The sequence below is a fragment of the Cetorhinus maximus genome, chromosome 6 (genome assembly GCF_964194155.1).
Source record: "Cetorhinus maximus chromosome 6, sCetMax3.hap1.1, whole genome shotgun sequence".
Taxonomy (NCBI): domain Eukaryota; kingdom Metazoa; phylum Chordata; class Chondrichthyes; order Lamniformes; family Cetorhinidae; genus Cetorhinus; species Cetorhinus maximus.
In genome coordinates, this window is record NC_135884.1 from 54,115,030 (window position 1) to 54,137,859 (window position 22,830).

A 22,830-nucleotide genomic window follows, 5' to 3' on the forward strand; every position below is an offset into this window, starting at 1 on the left:
ATCAGTCAACCCAGGAAGTGCAAGGGGGACTAATTTGTTTCACGTGCAAAAGTATGTCACTTTTCTATAATCAGCCATACGTGTTTCTCATGTGTCGGTGCAGACTCGATGGACCGAAGGGCCTCTTCTGCACTGTGTGATTCTGTGAACTTGGTCTGAAAACCTAGAGACTTCCAAATTCCGTTCACCTTCAAAGAACAATGAGAGAGGAGCCCATCAAGGCTTGCACTGATTTCATCTTAAAGGACTATTTTAAACACATGGTTTGTTTTTCTTCCCCCTCCTCTATTCACAATCTAACGGTATGCGTCACCGGTAAAACTAATCTATTCTTATGTGAATGTACCTTTATGTTTGAGGCAGTGTGTGTTTTGTTGTGTTTACATTCTGGGTGTTTAGTGAATAAACGTTTGTCTTGTCTTTTGATTTAAACTTACCAGGAAGCATGTTTTGTGTCTATCCTTTAAAATTACAACACAAAGGGTTTAAAAGACTCCATCCAAAAATATACATTTTATTGCAGTCAACCAAGGGCTGAGGAAAAAGGGCAAAAATTATACCACCACCTCTCCCCATCTGTAACACACCCATTCAAATCAATACATATAAGCTGACAATCAGGTAGAAACATTAAACTTGCATTTGAATCTGTCCAAAACACTGTCTGTTTAGATCTAAAATGCACCACTTCAAGGAAATCTAGTTCAGAAGGTACATAATGGCTGATATCTCACATTTTTGTTCAATTTATAATATCCAGTGGACTCAATATCAACCATCAATCAATGGTTAGGATTCCAATACAATCTCATTTCTAACTGTCACAACAGTTCAATCTTTAAATCTTTATGGAATAAATTTTAATATTTTAAGCCCAGCTGCAATGATCTCGGATCACAATCAGACTTTCACTGCAAACTTACCACTTTTCCACTTACAGCTAGAACTGTACTGATATTCCTGTGTTTTCCTTGTATGCTGGAATGAGAACACAAAGGAAAATGAGGAAACATATTCGATATTTGGTCAAAGACACAGCAGATACATATGCTGACAATGGTGCTAGAACTGTATTGCTACTAATTTGACAACTCAGAAAATATCATTCTGCTCTATAGACCTTGTCAAGTCTCAGGCCAGAATTTTACATTCCGTGAGCGGGCATGCACCCGACCCAACCCGAAAGGACGTGAGGTAGCGCAAATTATGTCAGGCGAGCATCCCGGCCATCACAGCGCATGCCGAGTGCCCGCAGACAGTTAAGCCCATTAACGATGCAATTAGCAGCTATTTTATGTGGCCCATCCGCATTTACGGTTGGTGGACTGGCCATTCTCCCAGCTGGCATTCACATATTTGCTCAAAACTCGATCCAGGGCGGGATGAAATCTTCGTGGGGAAATGAAATAAAAAGAGATATCTGCGGACTGGTTTTTTAATGAGGTATGCTTTCAGGTACTTGATTGTGCTGCATGGACACATTTTACAACATTTTTGTCATTTATTTTATTCTGTGGAGGTCTGCAACTCCCTGGGGCAGCTGTCTGTCTTTAGTGAGCTCACTAGAAGCGCTCACCCGCACCCTCAGTTAGGTCGGCACCCGCCCTCACCCTGGCAGCGCTGCGCATTTCTCAGTGTGCACTTCACGCTGGCTGACCGTTAATTGGCCAGCCAGTGTGAAATCGTGGTCCGGGGCTGATTGCAGCAGGAGGCTGATCTCCTGCCCACTTCCAGGCTCGTGTGTACCCGATGAACAAAAAATTCAGGCCTCTGGTTTAAAATCTATACAACCAATTAAAGGATTGGTATTGGAATCACACAACATGCTCTCTATTTCATAAAAGCAAAATACTGCAGGTCTTGTAAATCTGAAATAAAAATAGAAAGTCTTGGAAAAACTCAGCAGGTCTGGCAGGATCTGTGGAGAGAGAAACAGATTTAATGTTAAGAGTCAAATATGGCTCTTCCAAACTGCTTCCAAAATGTAGCAATTTCCTCCAAATCAATTGCATTCCATTACAGTTTGTTCCATATATCAGATAACCTGTTAACTTTCAGCTTTACTTAGTTGCAGCACTCTTGTCTGAGTCAGAAGGTTGCAGATTTAGACCCAGGTCCAGGACTTGAGCACATAAACTATATTAACATTTCCGTGCAGTACCAAGCACTGAATTTTCCAGAGGTTCCACCATGAGGACAAGATGTTAAACAAGCCTCTCTTTATCTCTCTGAGTGGGCATAAAAGATCTCATGGCGCTTGGTGAACATAAGAAGTATCAGGGCCAATTTGTATTCCTCAATCAACAGCACCAAAACCATAGAAAAATTTGTGGAATCTTGCTCTGCAGAAATTGACTGCAGTGTTTGCCAAAAATCTACAGTAGCTGCTCTTCTGAAGTAAGTAGTTGCCTGTGAAGCTCGTTGGGAGATGCTGAAGACATGCAAGGTACAATGTAAATGCAAGTTATTTCTTTCATGCCTTTACTTACAGGCATTATTTCCTTCAGTACCTATATTTAACTTTGCTCAAAATTTGCAGCTTTTACTTGTGACCTTTAGTTCTATACCAATTACTTCCACCCTACCGCCCATTGTTTTGAACACCAGTATAGTGCTTCCCATCAATTTTCTATTGTCTAGTGAAATAAAGGTTAGTCACTTAATCCTTTTCTTTGCAATTTAATCCCCAAAACTGGATTAATTCTGGTCATTCTTGTTTGAACTTTTGTTAATGCATCCATATCCTTTAAGACAGACTGACCAAATTTGTAAGCCAAGTTGCAGATTTGGGCTCACCAAATGATCGGTATGCATCAGTATAACTTGTCCAGTTTTGAAGCCCAGTGTCTTTCACATGTTCACCAGAACCCGATTTACAATATTGATGAATGTTTTGCACTGAACAGATGGTTTGAGTATAATCAATAATCATTCCCGGATCATTTATTTCTTTTTGATCCCTCCGTAGGGGTAATTTAATATTACTTTATTAAATTTAGTTCCAGTACAGGTCTCTGCTAAAATTTTGCCATGAACCCAATTATAAGGACTGTGCTCACCTGGGGTCCCACAATTGCATTGGTTTATCTAAAAGGGGCTCCTAACATATCCTGATTTGACCTTCCCTTGACCCATGGTTCAAATTTTTAGAGGCATTGTCTCTTTAATAGTAGGCATTTGTAATTGCCCCAATGGAATTATGTTTGCCTGCCCTCACTGTCAATGACCTTCTTAGAATAGGTCTTTCTCATGTTCTGTATGGTCGCTCTTACTTCTCATGTGCATCACTATCAATTTCTCAACATTAAAATCCATCTGTCAAAGTCAGCTAATCCATACTTGTTTCTAAGATCATCTCTTTTTCCATTTCTAACCTGAGCAGAGACCTTTACGTTATCAAAAAGATACCTTTACATACCATTGCAGATGCCTTGTTCTGTATTATTCAGAAATATTGTAAAAAAAATACTTGGAACAGATCCCTGTAGAATTCCACAGGTTAGTTTTTCTCAGGCAGAACATTTTCCAGTCATTAGAATCATGTCAAACATCCCAGGGAAGGTACTTAAAACATACAGCCAGTTATTCAGTTCATGAATATATTTTTCTGTTATCAAATTTATGATAAACATTTGTCATGATGCTGAAGAATGAATTGGGAAAAGCAATTTAAGATTATCAATTGAACTCATAACGTGGCTCATTTATGCTTGCTGAAAGATGCATATATTTAAATGCAGGGACCGTTCTCTGCAAACAAAGATGTTCAAGCTTTGCATCTTTTTTAAATTTCTCGGGAGCTTGGGAAGCCTACAGTTCCCCATTGATAGAACTTGTACAACTATTAAGTGAATGGGAAGAGAATGCATTTCGACTCAAACACTATCGATTAGTTTCTTTGAGCTATGGTATTTGGATCAACGAAAACTATGTAAAAACAATTACAGCATTATCGTAGTCAAAGTTTTTGTAACTGAACTTGTAATTTAAGAATATGAGAAATGAAAACAGAAATGTTGGATGAATACAATGGGCCAGGCAGTATCTATATAAGTAGGAAAAAAACACGGTGTGCTTATTTCAGCAAAGATGCTCTGGGTTTAGTTAATTGAAAGAAGCAACAGAGTTTTCAATATTCCATTCATGGTTGTTGCAGGTTCTTCCAGTGAACCAGCTGGTTAAGACAGAAGCAGGAAGTCACTGGTTCGATTCCCAGCCTGTACTGAATTATTTAATCGCAGCTGGGGTGGATGTTGAAGTGTTACAATTGGCCTCTGTTCTCCTAGGTTATGTTGGGGAAAATCATTCTTAATTCCTACTCCTGATCCCAAATGTTGGATATGCATTTTCTGGCATGTCTGTATGTTGGATACGAACATACAAGCAAGGAGCAGGAGTAGGCCATTCAGCCCCTTGAGCCTGCTCCGCCATTTAATAAGATCATGGCTGATCTGATAGTAACCTGAAATCTGCATCCCACTTACCCCTGATAACCTATCACCCACCCCCTTGCTTACCAAGAATCTATCCACCTCTGCCTTAAAGATATTCAAAGACTCTGCTTCCACCACCCTTGAAGGTGACAGGATTGAACTCTTCTGCACTGTCTTTGTTGGGAGACTGTCCTTCCGACATGCAATTGCATCTGAATGCCTGCTGAGGTGAAGCATCAAAGGATACTGAGTGTCCATGGAATTATATCCCACTAAAGAGATATCATCTTCAGGTCATGAAGAGATCTGTTGGAGGAGAAAGGAAATAAACTTGTTCCAGAAAGACTTAAAATGGCTTGAAATGGCTGAGATGTTATGAATCTCAACTCAAAATTAAGCATGAAATTAAGAGTTTAATACTATGTGAACACCTCTTTTTCCTCTTCTAATGTTGTCAAGCTCTACTAGTATGCAAAAGAAAGATAATCATTAATTTTAAAAATAAAGTTTAACCAGAAAATATTTCTGGACAGGACCCTTGGAAAATCTAATTTAACAGCTTAAGGCAGGAGACATCGCACATCCTAAAATAGGAGATCAGACCATGTTTCCACTGACAACAGGATGCATCAAATCACATTCTCTGCCGATGCTACTGCTGCACCACAGTCATGGCACAGAGTTCAACTTCATGGTCTTGTTTCCTACTTAAGATCTATCCTTTGATTAAAAAGAAAAATAAAGAGAGGAAGTAAGAGAAGGAAGCACACATAGTAGGTAGGACTTAAATGGTTCAAAGAATTGCAATCATTGAAGTAGTATGGAAAGAAATTTATCAAGGTAAAATCCAGAGTGAGAAACATCAGTCGGGGGAGCCTTCACTTGAGGTACAACTGACAATCTGGGTGAAAATTGTGCCCTAAATCGTATTAGTTTGAGAATTTTTTTTCTCAAGTTTCTGCTCAAACACATTTGTACATCGGTGAACATGAAATCTGCCATGAACCAGTATGTAATCAGGCAACATGTTAAAAACAGTTTTTAAAAAAATGTTTGCTTGAAAAAATATGCATCGATAAACTTGAGTGGAAAATGACTTTACGTAGAACAATTTACTAGTTAATTTGAGGTACTGTAGTCAATTTCTGAGTAAATTAAAATAAAATACAAAAGCTTTTAAACTGTGCCTATTAATGTCCTTGCACACTAAAGAACCGACTTAATTTTTAAAAGCGGTTCTTTGAAACTTGCAAATGAACACAATTAGCATAAGCGTCCAATGCTTATTAATTTAATCTTGGGACATGATCAGTTTTGTTTGCCAGGTCGGCTTGTAGCCCAGTGCTTTTCAACTAGTGCAAAATTGTGTGATCTTTTGTGCTGGTTTGGCCAATTTCAGGTTAAATGCAGCAAAAAGAAAAAGTGCTACCGAGCAGCAACTTCAAGTCCTTGAACGGATTATATATAATCAACTCTCAGTTCAGTTCATAAATTTAAATGTAGAATATTGTTCAGGCAACAAAGGAAAATGGCCTTTTACCTTTTCCCTAAATTAAGAAAGGAAGATTAGTATTTTCTGTCTGGTTTATGCTGATCAGGCCAGGGATTACAGTACCAGAAAAAAAAAATTCTATTTATATAACACAGTGTCATCATCAAGCACTCAATTCATTCTGTGGCGTAATCCCAGTCACCACCATCACCATCCCTGGGTATGTCTTGTCCCAACAGCAGGACAGACCTACCAGAGATGGTGGCTCAGTGGTATACAGACAGGAGGGAGTTGCCAACATCGACCCTGGACCCCAAGAAGTCTCATGGCATCAGGTCAAGACGGACAAAGAAACCTCCTGATGATGACTACCTACTGCATCCCCACCCACCCCACCCCTCAGCTGAGGAAGCAGCAGTCCTCCATGTTGAACACCACTTGGAGGGAGCACCGAGAATGCCAAGGGCGCAGAATGTACTCTGGGTGGGGGACTTCAATGTCATCACCAAAAGTGGCTCGGTAGCACCACTACTGTCCGAGCTGGCCGAGTCCTAAAGGACATGGCTGCTACACTGGGTCTGCGGCAGGTGGTGAGGGAACCAACAAGAGGGAACAACCTACTTGACCTCGCCCTCACCAATCTACCTGTCACAGATGCATCTATCCATGACAGTATTGGTAGGAGTGACCACCGCACAGTCCCTGTGGCGACAAAGTCCCATCTTCACATTGAGGATACACTCCATTGTGTTGTGTGGCACTACCAACATGCTAACTGGAATAGATTTCGATCAGATCTAGCAACTCAAAACTTGGCATCCATGAGGCCTTGCGGGCCATCAGCAGTAGAATCGTATACAACCACAATCTGTAACCTCATAGCCCAACATATCTCCCACTCTACTATTACTGTCAAACCAGGGGATCAAACCTGATTCAATGAAGAGTGCAGGAGGATATGCCAGGAGCAGCACCGGGCATACATGAATATGAGGCGGCAACCTGGTGAAGCTACAACACAGGGTGACATGCATGCCAAACAGCGAAAGCAACATGCAATAGACAGAGCTAAGCAATCCCACAACCAACGGACCAGATCTAAGCTCTGCAGTCCTGCCACATCCAGTTGTCAATGGTGGTGAACAATTAAACAACTAACTGGAGGAGGGGGCTCCACAAATATCCCCATCCTCAATGATGGGACAGCCAAGCAATTAGTGCAATAGACAAGGCTGAAGCATTTGGCACTTCTGGCTGAAGATTGTTGCAAGTGAATGATCCATCTCAACCTGAGGCCACCAGCATCACAGTTGCAGTCTTCAGCCAATTCGATTCACTGCACGTGAGATCAAGAAATGGCTGAAGGCACTGGATACTGCAAAGGCTATGGGCCTTGACAACATTCCAGCAATCGTACTCCAGAGCCAGCTGCACCCTTAGCCAAGCTGTTCCAGTATAGCTACAACACTGGCATTTATCTGGCAATGTGGAAAACTGCCCAGGTATGCCCTGTACACAAAAAGCAGGACAAATCCAAGCTGGCCAGTTACCACCCCTTCAGTCTACTCTCAATCATCAGCCTACTCTCAATCATCAGCAATGTGATGGAAGGGGTCATCAACAATGCTATCAAGTGGCACTTACTCAGAAACAACGTACTCACTGATACTCAGATTGGATTCTGCCAGGGCCACTCATTGCCTGACCTCATTACAGCCTTAGATCAAACATGGACAAAAGAGCTGAACTTCCGAGGTGAGGTGAGAGTGAGTGCCCTTGACATCAAGGCCGCATTTGACCGACTGTGGCATCAAGGAGTCTGAGCGAAACTGGAGTCAATGGGAATCAGGGGAAAAGCTCTCCATTGGTTGGAGTCATAACTAGCACAAAAGAAGATGGTTGTGGTTGTTGGAGGTCAATCATCTCAGTCCCAGGACATCACTGCAGGGGTTCCTCAGGGTAGTGTACTAGGCCCAAACATCATCTACTGCTTCATCAAAGACCTTCCCTCCATCATAAGGTCAGAGGTGGAGATATTCACTGATGGTTGCATAATATTCAGCACCATTCATGCACCGTCAGATACTGAAGCAGTCCATGCCCATTTGCAGCAAGACCTGGATAATCAGGCTTGGGCTGATAAGTGGCAAGTAACATTTGTGCCATACAAGTGCCAGACAATGGGTATCTCCAATTCACATTCAATGGCATTACCATCGCTTAATCCCCCTTTATCAACATTCTGGGGGTTACCATTGACAAGAAACTGAACTGGACCAGCCACATAAATACTGTGGCTACAAGGACAGGTCAGAGGCTGGGAATTCAGCAGAGAGTAGCCCACCTCCTGACTCCCCAAAGCCTGTCCACCATCTACAAGGCACAAGTCAAGAGTGTAATGGAATGCTCTCCACTTGCCTCAATGAGTGCAGCTCCAACAACACAAGAAACTTGACACCATCCAGGGCAAAGCAGCCCACTTGATTGGCACCCCATCCAAAACCTTCAACATCCACTCCCTCCACCACTGATGTATAGAGGCAGCAGTGTGGACCATGTGCAGAATGTACTGCCACAACTCACCAAGCCTTCTTCAACAGCACCTTCCAAACCCGCAACCTCTACCACCTAGAAGGACAAAGGCAACAGATGCATGAGAACATCACCACCTGCAAGTTCCCCTCCAAGTCACACACCATCCTGCTTGGAACTATATCACCATGTCTTCACTGTTGCTGGGTCAAGACCCTGGAACTCCCTCCCTAACAGCACTGTGGATGTACCCGCACCACATGGACTGCAGCGGTTCAAGAAACTTCACCACCCCTTCTCAAGGGCAATTAGGGTTGGGCAATATAAAGGCTGGTCTAGCCAGCAATGCTCATGTCCCATGAAAGAATTATAAAAATCCAGTGTTTAGCAATTTTTTTTCCTGCTCTGAACCAACAATGCACAGTTTTCCCTTTTAAAACAATACTCAAACTGTACAAAATGTTATTTTCTATTTCTTACATCAACCATCAATACAATCCCTCTCACAATGAGATCTTGATCTGTGTCTAACTATGAGAAACTTTCTTCTGTGAGCTGATATCCATTAGAAAATTGTAACTGCCGGGATCACTTCTCAGGATACTCTAACATTTGCAGGGAGAAAGAATCTTTATTCCATCAGTCTTGATTTGTACTCAGGTCTCAGATGTGAAAAGACAATGCGCTGATCCAGTAAGTTAATGAGGTTTTGTCATTCTCCCACCCCCAAAAGACAAATGGTGACCAAATTTATCAGATACAGACAATTTTGATTTGAGGTAAAAAAAAATCAAGAGAAATATGAATGACACAGATGGATTTCTTCTTTAAACTCTTTACTAGTTCCTCTATTCCTCTAAAAAGATAATTTTATTGCAAGCATTTTTTAAACAGGCCTCTCAAACCTGGGCTGATGGAGGGAAATCCTTCTCTCTCCTGCCTTTACAGTTCCTACATCAAATGAGGTTGGATCTTGCAGACCCAATTCCATCTGGGAGTGAGCCAATGGTACAAAATTGGTCCTAAATAGGCATTTTTTCTCTCCATTTTTGCATGCTTTCTCAAAAACAAATCATTCAACCATGCCGTTTGTCACCACTCTCAATTCTTCAGACTCAGTAGGTAGTTTTATTTTCTTAGATATGCCTCGGATATTGTAAATGTTGAGAAATTTTATAAATGTAAGTTATTTCCTGTGAAAGAATAGAGAATTGGACACCAAGGTTAAGGCCCACCCAAAAATTGCAATAAGTCATTGCTTCAATCTCATGTATATATTGGTCTTATGAATAGTCATTTTTAAACACCAAATATGGTTGCCAGGACACAAGAATAACTCTCATCATGCAAAATTCTAGATCATTTCATTATGCATGACATCTGTCTTCAGGACCAACAGCTCAACAGAAAATTCCAAACAGTTGCAGCATGCAATTGGTAAATGCATATTGTTTAGAGAGCTCCAAGGACTAATGGGTAGCATTGTCCAAAAGCCAGTCAAGTGTAAACTATTTTAAAAATATCAATTGTAAAGAATTTTTATTTTTCTCTTATCTGCTCACATGAAAATTTGTTGCTTTTTCTGATCTGAAGCTCATGCACATTAATGGTGTTTCAATGAAATGAGGAAAATGTACTTTGTATCAACCAAGTTAGTAATGAGCTAATTCTTATCATAAAAAAAAAACAAAAAGCAGTAAGACTATCGAAGCAGGAAAGTACTTAACTATGGAGTTAACCAATCCAACACAAGAAAAATAAATAACTGTTTGGGATATGGTAGTGATTGAACAGTACAGGTTGGGGATAGTAAATAGACACTTGAGAGATTCAACAGCATACATTGTATGACCTCCTTTAACTGCAGTTCAACTGCACAACAATATCCCAAGAACTGTCACGAATATAAAACCCATGAACCGCATCATGAATTTTGGTCCCAATGGTGAAAAACATTCTTCCTGTATAATCAGTCTGGAGGTGAGAAGTATGGTATTTTTCTCATCCAAAGGATGGTCTGGAGTTTCTGATAAGAACTGTAATTGGTCAAACCAGCACAAATTATGTCTGGCTCGAATCGAATTTCACAGTCTATAGCGCGCATTAAAAAAAACATTGCACTGGAAGCTGGCCACACCACCAAACTGGCAATATCAACCAATGGATTTAATCATTGTGATGGGTTTTCAAGAATTCCACCTGTTTCCAGGCCTTTGAAAAAGCTCAATTTCTTTTTAGGCACAAGGGCATTGAGGGTACCTTTTAAAATGTTCTTGGTTTACGTTCAAAATTCACTAACAAGTTGACTACTGTACCAAAATGTGTTAGTAAATGGTTTTTGAAAATGATTTTCTGTTATTTAAAATCAATTTACTCACAGGTGGTAGACTAGGTAATTCGCTTAATAATGCTTACTTTTTTGTGATAAACCTATTTTCAGTGTATTGAGAAAACTGCATCAGGTTACTACGTTAAGATATATCTGATAGCTTTTAGTTATGTTCTAAAATGTTGCCCAATTGCATTGTTAATGGCAAAATTTATGTTCGACGATATGCAAACGAGTGAGTGGAAACTTGAGTCATGAACACCTCTAAACACTGGAATTTGCACCTGGATCACTGGCCGCACCTAAAGTGAAAACTCTTGGTCAAGTACAGTAACTGTAGCTTTAAGGAATGTAGTACCTGTAGCTTTAAAACTTATTGTACTGTGTAGTATCACATGACAGTGTGAATGAATCAGCCTTAAGCGCAGAAAACCTTGGGGTGGAGTTTTTGGCTAGTTGTAGATCTTGATGGAAGCATGTAACTGCTGCTGAAGCCCTGTAAAAAAAGTTCACTGTTTCTTAGGAGAACTTGTGTGGAAAAGCAAATCCATAACAACGGGTGACGAGGATAACTTGGTTCCAGTGCTTCCGTTCACCCAGTGAATATGAGTATCTTGTTTTAAACAAAAGAGAGGGAAAATATACCACCAGGTAAGCCACTTTTTTGGCAGGATCAACCCCTTCAACTCATCCACAGAGGATTAGAGTCAATATATAGAACGACTTGGTTTCTTTGTCCAAGCAAACAAAATAACAGTGGAGGGAAAAAGGAATCAATTCTCCTAAGCGTCTGTGGGAATAAAACTTATAATGAAATCCGTATTTGACGGACCCAAAAGCTCCCGATTTGAAGATCTTCAGCAAATTGGTCGACCTCGTAAAGAGTCATTTCCAACCCAAACCCTTTGTAATCAAGCAGGGGTTCAAATTTAATTTGAGATTAAGAGCCCCGGGGGAGACCATAGCAACATACATAGCGAAATTAAAACAGCTAACTGAACATTGTGACTTCGGGGAGATCCTAAACAATGTGTTAAGGGATCGTTTGGTTTGCAGTGTGCATGATGATGCCATTCAACAATAGTTATTAGCTGAAGTAAATATCGATTTTAAAAGAGCATTGGAAATAACGCATGCGATGGAAAGCGCTGAACGGGATTTGTCGGCCTTACAGGATGAGACAGTCTGAAAAATTTAAAAAATATACAGGAGATAGTTCAGCAGCAAATCTGAAAATGAATTGTTACCGATGTAGAAGTACCATATCCCTGAAACTTGCTGTTTTAAAGGGGTGGCGTGTCAATATTGTCATAAAAGAGGGCACACACTGAAGCAATGTAAAGCAAGGTTGAGAAAGACTGCCAGGCAACAAACTAAACTGATCAAAGTACATAATGTGGAAGAACCAGAAACCACTAATTTTGATGTTTATTCTCTGTTTAATGTGAAAGAAGGGAATGTCATGAATGTAGTTGTTCTTGTAAATACAAACTGCAAAAAAAAAAATTAAAGGGGGAGGAATGTAATGACTGGAGCTTTAAGGAATGTAGTGACTGTAGCTTTAATACTTATTGTACTGTATAGTATCATGTGACAGTGTGAACAAATCAGCCCCAAGTGCGGGGAACCTTAGGAGTGGAGTTTTTGTCTAGCTGTGGGTCTTGATGGAAGCATGTAACTGTTGCTAAAGCCCAGTAAATAAAGTTCAGTGTTTCTTATGAGAAACCTGTCTGGAAAATCAAGCCCATAAGTATATTTGAAGGAAGCAGGTACAATAGGAAAATATTACTGCTCTCATGAAATCTTTTGCAAGGAAACATTTTTGATATGCTTGTAAAAAGAATTTGTTTCTGATTTGACTATAAAATTTGCGATGGATATAAGTTCCATGCCCTCACCCAATATTGCCTTGCATGCTCCCAGTCAAGTTCAAAAGACTATTAACATGAAACACCTGGAGTTACAAAGGAACAAATTGAAGATACAGTTTCCAAGTGGGAATGTGGCTGACAAAATAATGCCTATTTCATCTTCATTATCGATCTTTAATTAACATTGAGTGAACCTATGTGATGCACTGCAGAAATTCACCAAGGTTTCTTTGACCTTCCAAGCTGACGATCTTTACCACCTCAAAGAACAAGGGCTGCAGGCAGATTGGAACACTATTTTCTGCAAATTTCCTTCCAAATCATACACCATCCTGATTTGGAACTATATTTGCATTCCTTCATCATTGCTGGGTCAACATCCTGAAACTTCCTACTTAACAGCACACAGACTGCAGCAGTTCAGGTAGGCAACTAACTGCCACCTTTTCAAGGGAAATTCGGAAAAGGCAATAAATGCTGGTTTTACCTTGCCAGTGATGCCCACATCCCATGAACCCAAAAATTGCATCCCACTCAATTTTCAATTGCATTTCTGAGTTTTGTTTTGCTTTAACATTAAAGAAAATAATTTGTTCCTCATTTTAAAGTTTATTGTATTTCCTCTCATCTCTCATTAGGACTTCAAGATGTTTCAAAAACAGTGAAACTAAGTATTTATTTCAGCTGATGTCAGTCAACACAGATCAGTCTGATTAAATACTCTGCCACTTACATCTCATAATTTGCATAGATATCAAGCACTTAATTTTAGTGATAATACTAAATGTACCCTGATACACCGTGACAAGGCTCCATTCAATTCGCTGAGGATGGAAATCATAGTTCAGTGTGACCCTGTCTGTACACAACACTCATGTACAAAGCTGTCATAGGAGAAGATCAGCAGCTGGTACACTTCTTTCCCTGACTAGCCGGAAGGCATTCAAGCCAATTAAAGCAAACCTACAGTAGAGATCAGCTAGCCCAGAACCAGAGATCAAACCTCAGATCACACTTACTTACATAGCTGAACACATCAAATGGCCCATCAAACTGCTCAACCATCAATGGATTTAATCCTATCACCAATCAAAATTGTCTGCGCTGTCGGGCTAAAGCACCCGGGAAGATTGGTCACATAGCATATTACTCTCAAAGGCAACATTCCTTCTGATCAGAACAGACTCATTAAAAAATGTTACTACATACAACAGAGGCAAATAATTCTGGAATGATGAAAGTCCATGTTGCTGTTGATATTGGAAAATGGCATCAAAGTACATCTGCTATCAGATAATCTAAGTGGCCTTTTTGCTGCTTGCAGGCTATGGAACAGACTAAAATCTACTTGCTAACAAAGATAAACTGTGGGGCTGATTTTTTTTTCCTTCAATAAATGCAGTCATATATGACTCCTTCAGTAGGTGTGCTGAAATACTACATCACTTGTGAGTGAGAAAGAACAGGGTTTCTTTTTGAATAATTGGTGCTACTGAATTATAACAGTGCCACATACAATGCCATTAAGTCTATTTAGTGCTACTAAAAACTTAATTGAATCTTAGCCAATGTTTCCTGGATTAAAAAAGGCAGAAAACTCCGACAACATTAAACTTTTTAGGTTAAATAAACAACCCGCACTACATGTTCTAGGTTAGATACCTTCAGCATACTTCTGATGTATCTGCTCTTATGGCTCAGTGGCAAATTCTCTGTAGTCACATTGACATTCTGCAGGAGAGTTTATTTTCTCCTCCAGTTGTTATTTCAAATAGGATAAGGATCCTATCTATTACTCTTTGCTGCTTGACATGTTTTATAAGAGTGAAACAGTACAGGCATAATTTTACTGAAACTGACCCACTCAAAGCCAGGGTGGGGGAGGGTGGCAGAAGCAAGACAGAAACTCACTCATTGCTGCAGCAGGCTTAGTCTTGGATCTGTAACTCAGCAAAGGCATTAGCATTCTCCTTGTGGTTTTTTTGACAAATCATACATGTAGTGTATTAATAATTACATTGTGCATTAGTCCACTTAAAGCTACTGTACACATATACCAGCAGAGAGAGTACAGAAGGGGAATAAAGGAATCCATGTTTCAACAACACGTGCAGTTCTAATTCTGAATGCTGAATCTTACTGTCTCTTCCCAAGAACTTCACAATAGAATGTCGATGTGATGACAACCCACACCTGTAAATGGAAGGATTTCCAGTTAAAGGACAATGGGATGGGATAGAGTGGCTGAATTTTATGTTGATTCTTGAGGCTTCATTAACCATAGGAATGGAAGCAAGATGTTGAAAGTCTGCCCCCCAGTTCTTCAATCCTTCTCCCAAGGCCCTGCTGTGGGCTGTGAAGGACTGTAGTGGAGGGCTGTTCCCACAGAAGGGAGGAAGATGCTAGCTTCGCAACTCAAGTAAGCATGGATGGAAGTGACTTAGGAATTAAACAGCAGGAGTATGGCCCCTCAAACTTGGACTCAGTGTAGCAAGTGGTTCAATGCTTCTTCAGGACATGGAAGGTAAGTGGCATTAAACTATCAGGTGCCAAGCCTCCATACTCTGACTTTCTAAACATTGCCCTAAACAGCACCCCAGAGACCAACACATCTTGCAGCTCCACTCACTCCTCTGTCTCTTGAGACACTGCCTCACATCCCCAACTGAACAGCCAACACTGATACACACCCATTTTTAGGCCAGCTCACACCCATCCCCGACAGTCAACCTGTAAGAAGGTTGTCATCTTATCATCTCCACACAATCTCTTTCTCGTGCTCATAACTCACTGCTTTTTCTCCCTGCAGAAGATGAGAATGTAGAACTCCAGGAAGAGACAGAACTCTAGTGAGAGCCACTTTGCTTGTGCAGAGGAGGGCAGTCTTGGTGATCAGCAGGGTGCTGAAGTGCTCAGCCATTGGCAATGGAGAGATGTGGGTCTCCGAAATACTTGCAGACAGAATAAGAAATCCCACTGCCACATTACAGTTAACAGCTACTAACGTCATTTTGCTTTCACAATGGTGATGTTTTACTCTTTCCCGTGTTAGTTCCAATTCATGTCTTTCATCTCCCACAGCTCCATCAAGTTTGACATAGGAGCTGGAGCAGGAGGCGGCTGAGGATTTATCAAAGGATGTCATGCACTCTGAGAAATCACTGTCACATGACTCGTGCATCCTCCACCAGATACACACACCTCGGCAGGGCCTCCAAGAGATTGACAACATGGGTTGTCACATGATGAGGCATACATCAAAAGGAGGCATACGTCAAAAGTGAACAGGAGCAGCTGGAGGCAGCAACAGCAGCGGAGAGTTCCTGTTGATGGGCACAAAGCACTCCAAGCTTTGCTCAGCTGGACGCAGATGTTGAACCTGGGGGTGGTGGGGTAGGGAGGTATCCAAAAAGAGGAGTATTCTGGAGCAGCAGCAGAAAATGTGTGAAGTTCTGACAACATTTCCAGAGGTACTGTACATCCTTGGAGAGATCAGAAGTTTGTTTCAGACATGTATGCCATAATGTCTCAAATCTTTGTGCTGAGGTCCATCTCCGTGGAAAGAATGGCTACCTGCAAGAGGTATCAGCGCAGCAGGCAACTGAGTGCATTCTTGCTCCGGCCAATGGTCCGGTCACTTAGTCTGCCACTTTAAACAAGATCGAGGAAGGCCTTGTCTGGGCCATCAGCACCTCACTAAAATGCAGCAAAGTGCTCTCCAGCTCATGGCCAGCATGAATGTGAGGGAGGGCCATGAGAGGGAAGATGGAGAAAGGGTAGATGGATGTGGGGACTCAGCTCATCCCTCGCCTGCAGCACTCAATCAGAATCCCACATACTGCTTCTGCCCCATTGACCGGGCCTACCCCAGCACAGGTGTAGGTCGGGAAGTCTTTAGCAGGGCATTGAGGGCTCCAAAATTCAGTCAATGGACACTGCAAGCATCTCAGATGTCAGAGTAGTGGAATGAGCAGTCTGCTGGCTCTGCTAAAGCCACCATGTAGAGGTAATCAAAAAAGGGGAAAAAAAGTCTTCTTCAGTTGCATAAGAGGATTCATAGAAATTTATTGCAAAATGTAAATCAGCTCTAAATGGGGTGTATGAGCTGCCCATTTAAAGTCAGCCTGAAAATCAATTCAGATGGCTTTAATTGGCGTACAAAGATCCACCAGTTTTTTCTCTGTTCATGGCTTATGTTTCAGATGGGAAACAGGTGAGCAACAGTTGAAAAACCATCTTCCCATATCTAAGCTAAATAGCAAATTTTTCCAGTTTTTTTTCTGGAAACTCAGGTGCCTGAAACTTGAGATTTCATGGCTGTTTTCTGCATTGTCACTAGTGCTTAAATGACCAGCTACAAGCAAACATTGTCAGATCATAGCTTGAAAACAAAGAATATAAATTTTGATCACTACCTCCATTGACATATTTTACCATTATGTCTATGTAGTTCAATATCTTATCTGGTTTGTTGCATTGTTGGTACATAGTTGGTGCCAAGCCTACCAAGATCTTTCAGCTTTGTCTTTCGCTATTTCGATATCATTCATGGAGTGTGTGGACCTTTTTTTACTATGTGTAGGTCTGCATGCTTATCAGCAATAAATTCCATTTTATTTTGTCCAATTTATTTTGTAACTTCTGAGATGCCCCTGCCAATTCCACTGCCTGATCTAGCTTGATGTCGTCTGCAAATTTGCTGGTTTTGCATTGAATATCTGAATCCAAGTCATATATGGAAATTAAAACAGTGATGGTGCTCATATCAATTCTTGAGTCATGTCACTTATTATTCCACCGCACCTGCCCCCCTTCTACTCTGACCAAAACTCTTGGAATGAGCACTCATTGTTTCCTAACCATCAGCCAACTATTTATCCATTCCCAAGGCTTTCTTGATGCACCAACTTCCAAAGTTTATTAACTGCTTTGTGGGTGGAATTTTATCAAAAGCTTTTTGGAAATTGATAGACTACCTGCCAAGCCACATAGGTTTTAACTTTCTTAAAGAAATCAAGTCAAGTAGTTTGGACAGGCAGGATCTTCCCCTTCTTAACACAGGCTGTGTTGATAATTAACTTATTATTATATAGATGATCCACAAGTTTACTCTTGACAATAAATTCTGTTATTTGAAATGGAATGGGAGTTATTGAACACTAGCACATAAGCTTGGTTGTACTCATACCTCCCCAATGTCCAATGACACTCTCATGATGATTGTCAGTGTTTCACAAATCCACACCCTAGCATCTTTCATCACTCTGATATCAATATTACTCAGAATTTAATAGCTTTGAGATCTTTAGCTGGTCTTGGCCTACCATCTCATTTATAACCAAATTGTTGAGTTTACTTAGGATATCTTCATTTCATGAGGACATGTCTTAACTTGTGAATACATAGACAATGGAGATTAGAGTATCTAGTATTTTGTTCTCACCCTAAAGTTTCAATTTCATTTTCATATTTTATGGTTTTCATCTTTTCCCTGACTCCGCTCTTGCTGTTGAGGTTCTGAAAGGTATTTTTAACAGTCATGGTTAACTTTAGCTATTACGATATTTCCAGGTCTGTTATTGCCTCTAAGTGATCCTGCAGGGTTGTCCAGGGCAATTTTTTCTTGTACACAATAATACTAACTCAGAAAATCAAAGACCTTTCAAGTTTTTTATTCTTTCACAGGATGTGGACATCGCTGGCAAGACCAACATTTGTTGCTCATCCCGAACTGCTCTTGAACTGAGCGGCTTGCTGGGCCATCTCAGAAGGCAGCTGAGAGTCAACCACATTGCTATGGGTCTGGAATCACACGTAGACCAGGTAAGGATGGCAGATTTTCTTTCCTAAAGGACACAAGTATACAGATTGGTTCTTACAACATTCCAGATTTTTATTAATTCAATTTTGAATTGAAATTCCACCAGCTCCTGTGGTGCGATTTGAACCCGTGACTCCAGACCATTAGCCTAGGTCTCTCTGGCGTACTAGTCCAGTGACATTAACACTATGCCACCATCAATTTAGTAGACAATGAAACTCTTCTATATGGCTGTAGTTGAGAGTGTAATTTTTTGGATATCTTTCCTGGTACTCTTGTCTTGTCTTAGGAAAGCAGACTGTTCAAAGACACAAAGATTATTGAATCAGGCAAGAATGGTATTTGATGAGCAGATCTTTCTTGATGAAATCTGCTCTTGGAGAATTTTGACGAAAGTAAGGAGTTTCATGAACAATGAGAATCAACCCGTGTCTTGGTATTACTGTTGAATGTGTTCAGGGAAAACGCCTCAGGTGCAGGACAAATTGGCTCCTGAACTCGTTTGTGCTCTTCTCTATAAGAACTTTGAACAGGAGTTTGATGCATGGATGAGGAAATGCACTCATGGTGGGACTCACTGACTGATTATTTCATTGCATTGGAATCATTTTTGGTACACATTTTTATTAAAGTTAGACCTCTGTGATAGGGCATTTATTGCGAGGGGAATGGAATATAAAACTAATGAAGTTTTACTGCAGCGGTAGACAACAGATGGAATACTGTGTACAGTTTTGATCTCCTTATATGAAAAAGATATAATTCGTTAGAAGTAATTCAGAGAAGGCTCACTTGACTCATTCCTGGAATGAGGGGCTTATTTATGAAGAAAGGTTGAACAGGTTGGGCCTATACCCATTGGAGTTTAGAAGAATGAAAAGCAAGTTCCTGAAGGGATTTGATTTTGGGAAGATGCTTCGACTTGTGGGAGAGTTGAGAACCAGGGGACACAGTTTAAAAATAAGAGGTCTACCATTAAAGACGGAAGTAAGGAGAAATGTTTTCTCTCAAATTGGTATGTGAAATTCTCTTCCCCAGAAAGCAGTGGAGGCTGGGTCATTGAATTTATTCAAGGTAGAGTTAGACAAATTTTTGATAGACAAGGGAGTCAAGAGTTATGGGAGGCAAACGGCAAAGTGGAGATGAGACTACAACCAGATCAGCCATGATCTTATTGAATGCGGAGTAGGCTTGAAGGGCTGAATGACCTCCTCCTGCTCCGATGTTCCTAATTTTCTTCTTTTTATTGCTATTATTCATTTATATGTAGTTTTTAATGAATGAGCAATGTACCAGGCATGAATTTCCATATGGTCAATAACAGGAAATTTAAATTGAAATCAAATTGATTGAAATTTTCAACCATTTGATTGCTTGTTGCAGCTCTCTCATCAATGCTGTTCACCCATGGATTCTACCACAGGGCACAGGAGGAATAGCCTGGAGAGCATCAACTGCCATTGTGGATTCATGGTTGAGGACGTGTTGAAAATTCTCTTTCCAACGTTGACAGATTGCATTATCGTCCTGAAGAAGAGAAACACCATCCTGTGAGTGAAGGGGTATTGCCCATTTCACCCTGGTCTATATATGGCCCCGATGGATTCAAAAAATGCTTTGCATGTCACAATGGTCAACATATTGTTGACTCCCTCAGGCTTTCTCTTCCCATCACATGTATTTTATCTTCTGGATTTATTGCTGAAAGAAGAAACATGTCTAAGCTTTTTATCTTGCACTCATCAGGACACTTCGCAAGATTGCCAATATACAGGGAAACAGCAATTTATACTGTATGTGATGAGAGTGCTGATTGGTTGGCAAGTGGACTATATTAATACACAGGGCCCTGTTCTTTGCAGTCAGAAAGAACATGTACAGACATTGTGCCTGTTTCAGCTAAACAAAATAAGTGACAGCCATTTGCTGACTCATTCCTCAGGGTAATGCCTTGACCATTCAGGGTCAAGCTGCCGAGTTTAAATTTCAAACAATGCTTGACAGTTAACTGTCAATCGCCGTCACTGGTGCATTCTCCATGGCAATGCCTCTACCAGAGTACATTTCAGATTCCAGATTTTTCAAGTAATCAAATCAACAGATGACATGCAGTTTAATACAAATATGTAAAATAATTAACATGGAACTAAAAGAGTGAGTATCTGGTACTGAAACAGACCGAGAGGGTAAACTGCATTGTTATGAAGCCATGCTTTATTAAAAAAAAATCACGATGAATTTACTGGCTAGAAACTATCTGAATTTTTTAAAAGTGACAAAATCCATATTCTAATCACTTGTAATTACAGTCAAAGATGGCTGAACATGTGTTACTATACCATCTCCATTCCAAAGCCATTCATTTGGAGACAACCTGTCTGCAAAGTCTCACGAGGAACAATTGCCTTGAAGGAGTATGAATGGGGGCCATCCCCTAATCAAATAATCACCTGGGTGCTCAACTGTGTGGAGACAAACAATTAGATGCAATCACTTGGACAATAGAACTCTGACAATGAAAGGAATTTGCCCAGGCATAATTTAATCATATAAGCCAGGCAATGGAATCCACTAGCCATGACTATATTTGGGTCATTGGTCAGGTGGAGAGCAGGTAATGTGACAAGCCAGCTAACCCTTTGTGTGTCTAAGCACCTGTTTTCTCTGCAGATCTGTGCGCAGGCGAATGAGATGCTGAAGAAGCAAGCCCTTGAGTGGGTTCCCTATCTCTGTCTTCATCCAACTTGCAAGTTTTGAACACTGTCAGCTGATTTTGACTATCCATGTGCCACTGGCAGAAACCTTTGTAAAGAACTCAACCTAGCAGCTGCTGTGTCCAGAAGAACCACAGAGCTCAGCTTGAAACCAGCCATGCCTCAAACCTTCAAGAGTCGCATACTCTTTAACTTTACTTGGACTTTAAATTGCTTTGCTTAATCTATTCTCCCACTTGGTCATCTATTTGTGTGTCCATGAATTTCAAGAGAGATAGTGTGAGTGAGACTATATAAAAGTTGGAGCGTTTTTATTATTGTTCTTGGACCAGGTTAAGTACAAACAAAGCCTATTGCCTCTATTTTTAGAAACTCAAGGAAACCTGTCTGTTTGCATTGTTTATAATCACAGCACATAAACAGTTAAACACTCACTGAATTGGCAAGCACATCCTTTTTAAAAAAAAAACTATTGTGGTCAAACAATGAATGAGAAAAGAGAGAAGCCAGCCATCCTACACTTCCTCACCTGGTCATAATTGCATAAACCTTTGAACACTCAGCCCACTGTTTGGTTGCAGTGAAAGCAAATAGAGATGAAGTACTAAACAAAAGTTGTTGCATTATATTGTACAAGATCCTGATTAGAATGCAAATAAATTGTGTTTTTTTAACCACCCATAATCATATGAATATTACAATACTGTTCTTGAAATGCTGGAGGTGAACAACAAAAATGTTGGTACCCAGAATCATAAAATATATCACAATGGTTTATGCAAAGATTTTCTTTGAAATTAAGTTTCAAGGTACCTGATTTAAAGCATTCAAGATGATTATAATGACAAAATTAATTTGGGATAACGTTCACTGTGACAAAGGGTTCTAAATAGAGTCATGAGTTATAAATTAGAATATTCTGAACAACAGAGGAAAGTAGACAGAGTGCTTTCATAGAAAGAAGAATATCACGTTCAGAATATCACATGACAGTGGTTGGGTGAGAGAAATCTGTGAAAATGGACAAGCTAGTTGGATTTAGTGGACCTCCTCATTTTCCATGAATCTTTTTATCTCCTTACATATGCAAATATTTAATGAAATGCTTTCACAAATATCAAGATTTTTGATGTTTATTTAAGCAATTTTTATGCTCAATATTTCCATAAAGATTTCATTTATTTCAATTACAAAAATTGAATATTTAGGATAAATACAACAGATGCAACATGAATTTATAGACTGATGGAATTTGCCAATTGGTTGTTTATGGAAAGGAGACTATCTTTTAGCAGACTACAGCATATAATGCCATAATCATATTTTGCCTATAGCAACTGAATTATTAATTGCAATGGAATTACAAACAATGTCTGAAAATATTATAATTAAGAAATAATTATCCAAAATACATTTTAAATGTCATACTTGACCTTTCAATTTGGATTACATGGATCTAAAGGGATTCAGTTTTCTTACAGTAGAGTTAAACTTCATTAACTATCAGTAAAATAGTGATACAAAGAACATTGATATAAATCTGGGAAAAGCAGCAGATGGTAAAAAATTTCTAACCGTCTGCACGGGAAAGGGCAAACAAATTATACTAGCATTTGCACAGATGTAGCCTACTTAAAC

General features: G+C 40.1%; 1 long non-coding RNA gene across 1 annotated transcript in view; it reads right to left on the reverse strand.

The window, feature by feature from the left end:
- Positions 1–923: 923 nt before the first annotated feature.
- Positions 924–22,830, reverse strand: part of LOC144681326 (uncharacterized) — a 748,068-nt gene continuing 726,161 nt past the window's right edge. The window contains exon 4 of the long non-coding RNA XR_013576763.1: positions 924–978. This is a non-coding gene — a long non-coding RNA (uncharacterized LOC144681326). The remainder of the gene's footprint in view (positions 979–22,830) is intronic.